We start from the raw sequence: 12,121 nt of genomic DNA, 5'->3' as shown, positions 1-12,121 counted from the left end.
AATACCAGTTTGTATGAAAATAAAATCAAGTTATACATTTTCATACTGATTCATTTTATTATAATTTCAACACTTTTACTATAGTTTAGCAATTAGCCATCTTACCCTTTGTCTCCTGGGATTCAAAGCGCTCCTATAATTGAGCCGGGTGGTCATGATGTGATAACATCATTATAGATGCCCCGTTGCAAGGAATACAGTTCAGCCCAATTTTCCCAAATCAGTCATCGGGAAGATCCATGGCAAAGTCGTCTACCTTCGGAGCAGAGGGCTGCTGTCGGAGGAAGAAAGAAGGGTCTTTAAGTGCGACCATCCCGTTAATGTCACGTCTAATCACAAACCTTCTTGACCTGGAGCTCAATTGCCGTATTCGTAGTCATCACCCGTGGCGCTTTTCTTTTTTTTTGCGTGTTAGAAAAACGCCCAACTCGCAGTAGACCAGACAAGATGTACCAAAACTGCATGACCTGAAATAACCCAGATTTCATTTGTGATGAAATCTGTGAAGTAACTTGCCAGAGTTGGCAATATACCTTACGCAGGGGATACTGTATCTCATTTTATTGTAATCATGTAAAGCCACAAGTCACATTGAAAACTGTGGAACAAGAATTCAGTCACAGTCGAGCTCTGAGAAAGCTGCCGAGCAACATTTCTCGTGTTCTCAATCCGGAGCAAGACCATCCTGGTATGCTCTGCTGTGGTCAAAATGAAATTTCTTAACAGGTGAAGTTGGCTGGAAAGATTAGATGTGATATTTCAATCTGGTTTAATGGTCAGTATGATGGCGTAAGCCTTACTGAGATACTTAATTTCATGATGAGCACATTATTATCATTAGTCATAGAATGACTGCAAATTTTGTATAAACTATTTTTGGGCTCAGGCCATGTCGTGCTGATGGAAGGGTTCCTATAGGTAGCCTTCTAAGGGATATTTTCTACAGTGATACTCCCATAGAATTAAAACCAAAGGTCTCCAGGATTCCAACTCCTGGCACGAGTATCCAATAAAGGATATCGTATATCAAGGGACGTATTTTTAGATACGACACATGGCAATCTTCACCTCGAATAGATTTAAGACTTCGATGAAAGGGGGAGGAGTGGCAAATAGGAAGGGGTGCCGTTCTAGGTACCTGTTGGATCCCCTTCCCTACTACTACTGTGACTCCATTCCTATTCTTGTAGCCTGCTAAGAGTGTGTGTGCTCTCCCTTAACCCGGTGTTTTTTCAAGATCTGGATTTTATTTCATCATGCAATCATCAGCATCTTCGTCATCTGGAAAGTTGAGTATTCAATCTTTCCTTGGTGTAATTTTGGTCTCACTTTTCACGGTTATATTCATTAATTCAACTGTGTTTTGGTGAGCATTGCCGATGCCGGAGGCAGCCATTTCATGACTGCTGTCACCCCTTATATTATTGTATATTATTTAGCCAGTCTGGCGACCTTTTCCTGGCTATACACAATGCACAATGTTAGCTATTTAGGCAATTCATATGAGATGTGATATTGCATACATGAACTTTAACTTTTCAAGTTATTATTTAACTTTACATCAATGTATTCGTGCAGGAGCCCCAGTGGTGCTCAATCGCCTTTGCCAGGGCTCCTACCGGAGCAAATTTACCTTTGCTCGTATTATGCATTTATAAAGTGTTTTCCCCAAGCAAGCAGACACAGTCGTTCAACAGCTACGCACCGACGGTGTTCAAGTGGTAGCTTACTTAGACGATTGATTGGTATGGGCAGCATCCAAGATTACTTGTCTGCAGGCAGCTCAAAAGGTGATCCAAATTCTGGAACACTTAGGCTTCAAGATCAACCGCAAGAAGTCTCGTCTCACTCCAGCTCAACAGTTCCAGCGGTTGGGAATCCAATGAAACTTAAAGTCACACCACCTCTCCATTTCCATCCAAGAAGAGGAGAGAGATAGCGGGGTCTGTCAGGAGACTAATCCGTTACAAGAGGATTTCAAGACGCCAACAGGAGAGAGTCTTGGGCTCTCTACAGTTCGCAGCAGTCACAAACCCAGTGCTAAAGGCACGTTTAAAAGATGCGTGAGGAGTCTGGAGGAAATACGCATTGAACGCTCGAAGAGATCAACTAAGGTTGACTCCGGCCTTGTTGTGCAGACAATTAAAGCCGTGGTCCACAGCCAAGAGTCTGGCGCGGATAGTTCCCCTGCAACCACAACAACCATCGGTAGTGATCCATACGGATGCCTCCTTGGAAGGATGGGGAGGTCATATTCACGACATGAAGGTGCAAGGGACTTGGTCGCGCCAGTTCAGAAAATTTCATATCAACATTTTGGAAGCTATGGCAGTGTTCCTGACGTTGAAGAGACTATCTCCTCGCAGATCAACCCACATCAGGTTGGTCCTGGACAACGAGGTGATAGTAAAGTGTCTAAATTGACAAGGCTCGAGATCACCTCACATCAACCATGTGATGTTAGCCATCCTTTACCTGGCAAGGAAGAAGAGATGGCACTTATCAGCAGTTCATCTACAAGGGATTCGCAATGTGACGGCGGACGCTCTATCAAGGCGAAAACCCATAGAGACAGAATGGTCCCTGGATGCAGACTCATTCTCCTTCATCTTGGGTAAAGTCCCAGAACTGCAGATCGACCTCTTCACAACGAACGACAACAAGACTCTTATCTCGTTACGTAGCCCCTTACCTGGACCCTCAAGCAGAAGCGATGGATGCCATGTCTCTAGACTGGAACAGGTGGAATTACATCAACCTGTTTCCACCAACCAATCTCCTACTAAAAGTCCTCGACAAGCTAAGATCCTTCCGAGGGACGGAAGCGGTGGTGGTCCCCAAGTGGCCCAAGAGCAATTGGTTTCCTCTAGTCCTAGAGTTGAATCTGAAGTTGTTCCCACTGCCGAATCCAGTGCTGTCCCAACTGGTCCAAAGGTCGACTGTCTATGCTTCATCCTTGAGAACCAGCAACCTGCATCTCATGATTTTCTCGCCTTAGCGGCGAGCAAAAAGTTTGGAATCTCAAGGGATAAAGTTGACTCCATCGAAGAGTACAAGTCATGTTCTACTAGGAAACAGTACGAATCGTCATGGAAGAAATGGGTGACCTTTGTGAAAGAAAGAAAACCGACAGAAATATTGATCGACTTCTGTCTTGCATTCTTCATACACCTCCACAAGCAAGGTCTGGCCTCTACTACAATTACTTCTTGTAAGTCGGCCCTGGCTAGATCACTTCTGTATGCTTCCGAAGTAGACCTCTCAGGTGGAATCTTTAATAAGATTCCGAAAGCATGTGCTAGGCTCAAGCCTACAGCCCCACCAAAGCCCATCACCTGGTCTTTGGACAAAGTCTTGCACTATGTTTTGAACCTGGAAAATGAAAACTGTACTCTAAAGGATTTGACACAGAAAGTTATCTTTCTGTTCGGAATAGCCTCAGGGGCTAAAGTTAGAGAAATAGTGGCCTTATCCTGGACTCAGAATGAATTTGTTTCCCGATCCTGCCTTTCTCACTAAGAATGAGCTACCCACCAAGAGGTAGGGTCCTTGGAGAATCTGCCCATTGAAGGAAGATGACTCTCTCTGTCCAGTAGTTTCTTAAGGTCTATATTCGAAGAACTTTAAACTTCAAGGGAGGACAGCTCTTCAGAGGTGAAACCTCAGGATCGAACCTGTCTAAAATAACTGAGAGTGAAGCTCACCTACTTTATTCGCAAGGCGGATCCTGACAGTACACCCGCGGGTCACGATCCGAGGAAAGTCGCTTCTTCGCTGAACTTCTTTCAGCATATGGACTTTGAGATACTTCGCTCATACACTGGGTGGATGTCATCCAGGGTCTTCTATAAACATTATACGAAGCAAGTACAAGAGATAAAACATTTTGTGGTGGCGGCTGGTAGTGTGATTAAACCTGCCGTCTAGTACTGTGATGAACAGTGGACTGTTCTGGGACTTTAAAGTGCTTCGGTGTGTGTGGGTATACGTACCCACTTGTGCAGATCACAACTATGGTTGACGCACTGTTCTGAGTAGGTGCATGTCTGATTAATACACCAGTGGCGAGTGAACGTTGCGTTACGGTGTTTTATGCATTTCCGAACACCTAACTACGTCAGATATATTTGGTTTTCAAATCTTCCATTGAGTAGCATTCTTTTGATAATGTCTTCTTCTTTGTCTACATCTTTTCCCACTTCTATGTGGGGTCGATGTTTCTGGCCAGCTTTCTCCATCTACCTCTGTCCCACACCTCATCACCGGTTAATCCCTTTGATCAAAGGTCATCCTTGATACAGTCCACCCACCTTCGCTTTGGTCTCCCTCTCCTTCTCGTTCCCTATATAAGAACACGTGTTTGATGTGTTGTAAGCTGGATCAGATACATACTTTGTTGTAACTACATTTTGATAATCTAGTTGCCTAATAAAATAGTTGAACTGTATTTGCGTTTTATTACTGCTCCCTCAGTTATAAGCTAATAAAGTTTGTTGGATTTTTACTAAACCTTTTATGGTGTTTAGGTTCTTGAAGTCACAAAATTATTTTCCTAAAGGAATAATCATGACCTTAGGGACTTAAGGTAAGTTAACAGGGTACGATTGAAACTCTACCCTTTTTGTTCCGATGGGAAATACAAACCCTTCTTGTCGACATCGACATATCCCTGCTGGGGGGCAGGATACACTAACTCGGCTTCAGGTTATGTATGGGTCAGAGATCATTGGATTTCCACATATAGGTCTAGTAGACCAGACGGGGAGAATCTATTCAAGGTAAAAGGCACATACACAAGCCCACATCTAATAGTAATTTCAAGGCATTTCTCTAGCATAGAGGGGCCTTGGGTGCTGATTATATGTATATATGATCAGTCATCAGGGAATTGTAACTGTTCCTTGCCGCTGCCATTCATGAGCGACCTTTAAACCTGTTTATTTTTTATATTTGCAGAGTTGGTGATACTTAACCCTTATACCCCCAATCTATTTGGAACTTTCCAACCCTTTACCCCAAGGCCTTTTTTTTTTCAAGCGCATTTTGCAATATATTTTAATTTTAAATTGTTCTAACAGCCTTAATTTTTGTCATAGAGAGGTCAGGTTGGTCTCATTCTTTTGGAAAATGCCTGCAGTTTCTCATAAGGTTATCAAAAATATGCAAAAAAAATGTATAAAAGTTTTTTTGCAAGGACGTACCGGAACGTCCATGGGGTAAAGGGAGGAGTTTTGTGAAACGTACCAGTACGTCCTTGGGGGTTATAAGAGTTAAAGAGACTCCAATGAGGCTTTAACTTAAGGAAAGTGCTTTATCCTGACTGTAATGGGTATTCTGGAAATCATGTTCATGAAATCATTATTGTATTGTAAAAAATATTTCTTCATCGATGAACAAAGATTGTCATATTTGTATAGATGCATTTTTCACACATGCATAATATATTAAGAATATGGTTTTGGTGATAAAAACATGCCACTATATGTGGTGTTATCGCATCTACCAACCGGATTCCTCCTCAACGCTCTTGGAAGACTTGCAGCACTATAGGATTGCTAAACCCAAGCCATTAGAGTAGATGCTTCTGCTGATCCCACTGCTGAGACAACTCGGTTGTTCAGGCATGCCCGCCTTCCTTCTTTTAATGCACCTGAGCATAGTTGCATGTAAGGAGTCAAAGATTTAAGTGGGATTCCTTGTTAGTCAAAAGGTAAGATCAACCCAAATCTCCCATCCCAACAGCACAAGAAGAGATGGCAATCCATAGACGCTAACCAGCGATTCTTCCAACAGTGCTCGATGAGATCTTTACCAAAGGAGCTCTTAGAAGGATGAGCTTCTCCAGTTAAGAAAGGCAGCTGAGAAGATTCTATCAGAGCTGGGGTAGTTCTGTATGACAGAATATACGCACTACCTCCTTAGGCTTGCTGATGTGATTACCTAATTAGTTGAATCCGATGCTACCCACACGGCCGAGTGTTTCGACCTTGGCTTGGGTAAGCAATTCAACTTTGCCTTGATTATCACAATCTCCAGATCATGATGGAAATGGAAAGTCGAACGCAATCTTGTCGCCACTGCCACACAGAGGCGAGGATCACCCACTCGAGACGTGCATCTACAGTCGTACATATCGCTTGTAGTGGCCCCAGGTTACTATCCATTTGAACATCTGAATGAACACCTGAGGAGCAGAAACCTGTTTAGCACCCAGAGGACTGAACTGGTACAGTGACTCTCCCCCCAGCTCCACCTCTTTGATGAATGCAAGAGTTGATGGGAGAAGTACAAGAGGAAGGCCTAGGTATGGGTTGATGGATGGAGTGAAGAAAGATCTGGGTGATAGGATAGATGTGAGAGAGGCAAGAGAGCGTGCTAGAAATAGGAATGAATGGCAAGCGATTGTGACGCAGTTCCGGTAGGCCCTGCTGCTTCCTCCGGTGCCTTGGATGACCGTGGAGGTAGCAGCAGTAGGGGATTCAGCGTTATGAAGCTTCATCTGTGGTGGATAATGGGGGGGGTTGGGCTGTGGCACCCTAGCAGTACCAGCCAAACTCGGTTGAGTCCCTTGTCAGGCTGGGAGGAACGTAGAGAGGAGAGGTCCCCCTTTTTGTTTTTGTTTGTTTGATGTCGGCTAACCCCCAAAATTGGGGGAAGTGCCTTAGTATAAGTATGTGATGTACTAGCTAACACCAAGGGCTTAAACGGAAAAATAGCCCAGTGAGGAAGGAAATAAGGAAAAAATATACTATAAGAGAAGTAATGAACAATTAAAACAAAATATTTTAAAAACTGTAACATCATTAAAATGGATCTTTCATGTATAAACTATAAAAATAGACTTATGTCAGCCTATTCATCACAAAAACATTAGCTGCAAGTTTAATATTTTGAAGTAGTGGGAGAAGAGTCACTAAGCGGAGACAGATACTTAGGTAATAAAAGTACACATCCTTCAGATCTACTGAAAGCAAGAAGTCTTCCTCTGGTGGAATTCTTTGAGCGTGATCCACTCCAACATTCCTCCTCCCTTTGTCTGAAAGGCCAGGGTCCTCGATGTTTAAAAAATGGATAAGACCTCTATACCCAAGATGGAGGGGGAGCAAAGGCCTGAAAATGTTGGTAAGTAACTATCCTGAAGGAATCACACAACCCAAGGTTCGGCTTCATGCTTCTGCTGAATTGCCCAAGGCACGACAAGGAATTCCCCTACTCTCGGATGTATAATGGGGGAGAATGCTGCAAAGCATAACCCTCTTCTTCACTTCTTCAGCCGCCCCACTGCCTGAAAGAAACAGGTAGGGTAACACGAAGAGCTGCATGCCCCAGTTCCTTCCAAGAGGTTGCGGGTGGTCCCACCAGTCTGGTACCTAGGCCCCCGGGGAGGGGCAATCACTGCAGACATCATCGGGGACACACTGACTACGTCCTTCAATGAAAGACCTAAGGACACCAATACTTTCCTTCATTCACACTTGTGATCAGCAGTAGCACAAATGGAGAAGAGCCTCCAACCTCCAATGGGGTGTGACAAAAACAAGAGGAACCTGACGTGTCATGGAATCTGAAAGATCGCAAGTATGTTTCATTGTTTAGAATATTTTTATTTGTAAAACTAATTCTTTTACTGAGTTTTTTGCTTAATATCTACAGTTTTTCAATGTATATACCATTAGCTTTCATATACCATCCTTCTTTATCATATAAATATGCATTTCCATTTGTTTTTAGGCTAAGAATCTCATTTATATGTATCTATTTGTATACATATGATTATGTATATGAATGTGTACATTTTGTATATCTATATCCATATTTACTTTATTTTTTATTTTTACTTAATTGATGATATTATTTTAGTTGTATTATTGCCCGAAGAGCTCTGCTCCACATGGGCTTGGACTGAGTCTTTTTTTTCTTTTTGTAAATTTTTGTATGTAAATATTTTTTTGTCCAATAAACATTATTATTATTATTATTATTATTATTATTATTATTATTATTATTATTATCGCCGACTTGGGACAGAGGGCGACTTGCTCCTGACACATACTCGCAGGGGATTGAGCAAGGAGAGTAGGCACAGGAGTAGCGAAAGCAATTGCACCCAACGATCGAAAGGAAGAAGCAAAGCTCTCTCTCTCCCCCTTAAAGCATACGCCTGACACCACAAAGGAGGCAACAACCTATAGTCGGCAATCAGAGACGATTGCAAACAATCCTCCCCCTAGCAGGAGCAGTGAGAATGTTTATATATAGCCGGTTAAGTTCATCCTCTCATGATTGAGTGTCTTGCTTCACCTTCTGAGGATCAACAACCAGAACGCACTTTCTGAAAAAGAAAATGAAAAGTTCTCTGACAGGTACATTGGTATTACTGTACTTGATGTGGCCAAAAACATAAGTGAAGAAACTTTGATAGGTAAGGAGGCAGGGCTCCACACCCTCGCTTTCACCCTAGGTTGAACTGCTTGTTAAATGATTCAACGGCCGTCAAGCTTTGCGCTGAAAACATACTCCCTACCTGTAGGACTCAAGTCTGTATTCGCATACGAACAAACACTCCCGATGAGTAGCTATGATCCAAGATTAAAACTTGCAAATTCCTAACTAAAGAATTTTACAATGGTTGCAAAGGAGTTTGGAAATAGCAAGAAAATTTGAGAGACTTTGACTTCTTAAACTTAATAACTATCAAAATGATATTGTTATTTCAACAAATGTTCAACTAACTTTTTTGTTAATACATGTTATTATGCTACGGTATTTCCATGGTCGAAATTTGCTAAAGCAAACTCCCACCCATAAATAGTAAAGTTAATTCTTTAAAATTCTACAAAATTAAGCATAAAGTAAAAATGAAATGTATACCCAAGTTCTCTATAGATGTATCTCAAAAAATGCTTAATGTTCGCAACATCATATCTTTTTTAGCATCTTTTTGAAAGATAGATAATGTTACACAAACTAAAATTAAAATACGTTTATCTTAGTTAATAGAAAAAACAATATCTGTGCAGGAGCAATGCTGAGAATGTGCAAGAACTCTAGTTACTGCAAGCAACATAAAAAAACAACCTAAATTTCAAGCATCGAGCAGAAGCACAAAAAAACATTTAGTTAATGAAATATAAAATGATTCACTGAAATAAGAAGAGTTGGATCTAGGGGACAAATCTAACTGCAGAGGAAATAAAAATATTTAAGCATTGTAAACCTTGAAGAGTCAATTACCGCAGTTATAACTAACCAACTCAGAGATCTCGCTACATAAAAAGTAAGAAGCCCAATAAGAACTATCAAACAGCACTTTGGCAACCATACCAAAAACTAACTTATCCCAAGAGATTAAATACATATAGCATTATCATTCAGATTATGATACAATAATCTATTTTTGTACTCTAAACTATTAGTGACCGACAATTGATTTAAATTTAAGTAATATTATCCACACTGAATCAGTAATAAAAAGAAATACAAAACGTAATAGATTTTACAAAAGTAATTTCTGTGACCGTGAAAATCTGTTTGGAAACCTGAAGGGTTCTTAACCCTTTTACCCCCAAAGGACGTACTGGTACGTTTCACAAAACTCATCCCTTTACCCCCATGGACGTACCGGTACGTCCTTGCAAAAAAAATGCTATAAAAATTTTTTTTTTTCATATTTTTTTTAATTTTTTGAGAAACTTCAGGCATTTTCCAAGAGAATGAGACCAACCTGACCTCTCTATGACAAAAATTAAGGCTGTTTGAGCAATTTTAAAAAAATATACTGCAAAATGTGCTGGGGAAAAAATAACCCCTTGGGGGTTAAGGGTTGGAAATTTCCACAGGGTTAACTACACACAATAAAGAAGGAAGCCTCCATGTTAATAATCCTTGCACTAATAACCATAAAAGGAAGCCTTTCTGATTTACAGGGCCCGGGCAATACCTGTACCTACGCGGAAACTATTATGATTAAACGTATTATCTATCGCGATCATGAATTCTTAAAAACTGTCTCATCTATAACTGTCATGAAATCTTAAACTATTCAATTCTCCATCAAATAATAAGGGGCAGTATTGTCTCTTCCTGTTTTCTCCATAAACTAAACAAGAAAAAACAAAAAGACATAACAAACATCATGAGCCGACATAAAGAATATTGTGGAGAAAAAACCACAACGCATGATTTATCTTAATCCTGTTTAAAATAAAACTGAAGGACTCAGCCCGTAACTATTTCCTAGAATTGTTTACAGAAATAACCTGTCAAATACGATAATGGAAACAGACGGCAATTCTAATATCAAAATCATTGAATACTGCCGGGCAAAAATAGGACCTACTTTTCTTTTAAATAACAAAGTGATGATATGTGTCATATGAAACCAATTCTACTTGTTTTACATTAAGGAACATCCTGTACTGTACATTAACCTTGAACTGATATCTGAAATTAGAATTTTAATAAAATCTCTTATTTCTCTGCTCATCTGATGTTCATATTACATCTTCTACAGAGGCCAGGGTTTATCAACAGGTTGTTTATATTTTTCTAAAATATTAAAATTCTTCCTTTTTTTTTCAAACAATACATGACCCTAACAAAGAAACAGAGCCCTCAAATATAAGTGGTAGGAAGCACAGATTGTCGCCTTTAGATAGGGTAGGATTAGAAAATTTTGGCCTCAAGCCAAGCACTGGAGTATCAAAGGCCATTCAGTGCTATATGATACAAATTAATCAATTGTATCTGTCGCACATAATTTCTCAGGAACGACACACTGTAAAAAGAAAAAAGAGGCAAGTAAAAAGAATATATAATAATTAAACAATTAAACAAAAGAAGGTAAATGAAAAAAAAGCATGTCAATGATGCTATCTTCCAGCAAATACTTCATGCATCACATAAGTATTGCAGTTCAACCTAGCTTAATTAAGCGAGTATCTTGAAGATTAATTCTCTATTCCAGGCTCAATTTCAAATAGCACTTTAATTGAAAAATTTAAAACTGCAGTTTCCAATACATGTAATGTACATTTAAATTTGAAAAATCACAAATTCTTAAAGATATAATTCTATGTTCCAGATTCAGTTTTAATTTGAACTGGAAATTAAAAGTACTTAAAACTGCAGTTTGTGAATAAAGTACCAGTAGTGTACTGTACCTTTAAATTTCAATTAGCATTGGAAATTGATACATTTAAAACTGCAATTTCTAGTACTGTACATTTAAATTCTAAAATATCACAAATTTTTAAAGATGTAATTCTGTTCCAGATAAAATTTTAATCAGCATTGGAAATTTTAGAATACTTAAAACTGCGATTTCCGGTAAAACATTTAAATTTTAAAAAATCACAAATTTTTAAAGATGTAATTCTGTTCCAGATAAAATTTTAATTAGCATTGGAAATTTTAAAATACTTAAAACTGCGATTTGTGCACTACTGTACTGTACGTTTCTATAAAAATAAATTACAAATTTGTAAAGCAATTTATATTCTACTTTACTATAGAAACCTGAGCCCTTCAATAGGAGTATGCTATCAGCAAAGATAGATGCGGCTATTATTAACGAGGTGGCGGTAGTTAGCTGGAGGGTGAAGGGTAAGCCCCTCCCACCTCACAGCCTAACGAGTTCCCACTTTGACCTTAAACCCAAGACTTGCAAGATGGTTAAAGGATCCAAGTTTGTATACTTAGGAACAAGTAAAAAGAGCAGCCAGAGATTTCAGACCTTCACCAATGAAGATTGTCAACATTTTACTCACGTTTACAACCCAAGCTCTTCCTCTTCCATATGGTGACTGTGAATTAATCTACTGTATACAGTGAACCCTCGCTACTTCGCGGTTCGACCATCACGGATTCACCACTTCGCGGAGTTTTTCATAACCCATATATATATACATATTGGTAATAACAAAATCAACATACTGTACTGAATAATCAATATAATTGATGCAAAAACTAACCTATACACAGATGTGTACAGTAAATGCGTTTGTTTCTTCATTATGATCAGAGAAACGTAAACAAAACATTGGTTGCCATTTTTTATCGTGCTTTTTGGCGTGTTTAGGAAACGCATGATATAAAATCGCCTTTAATATTTGTGCCTGTT

General features: G+C 39.6%; 1 long non-coding RNA gene across 2 annotated transcripts in view; it reads right to left on the bottom strand.

Annotated features, from left to right (window-relative positions):
- Positions 1-3,767: 3,767 nt before the first annotated feature.
- LOC137636144 (uncharacterized) overlaps positions 3,768-12,121 on the bottom strand; it is a 47,687-nt gene continuing 39,333 nt past the window's right edge. For both annotated transcript variants that reach the window (XR_011042958.1, XR_011042957.1), the window contains one exon: positions 3,768-10,777. This is a non-coding gene — a long non-coding RNA (uncharacterized lncRNA). The remainder of the gene's footprint in view (positions 10,778-12,121) is intronic.

This window comes from Palaemon carinicauda, unplaced genomic scaffold (assembly GCF_036898095.1).
Source record: "Palaemon carinicauda isolate YSFRI2023 unplaced genomic scaffold, ASM3689809v2 scaffold24, whole genome shotgun sequence".
NCBI classification, from domain to species: Eukaryota; Metazoa; Arthropoda; class Malacostraca; order Decapoda; family Palaemonidae; genus Palaemon; species Palaemon carinicauda.
This window is presented reverse-complemented; position numbering and strand designations above follow the sequence as displayed.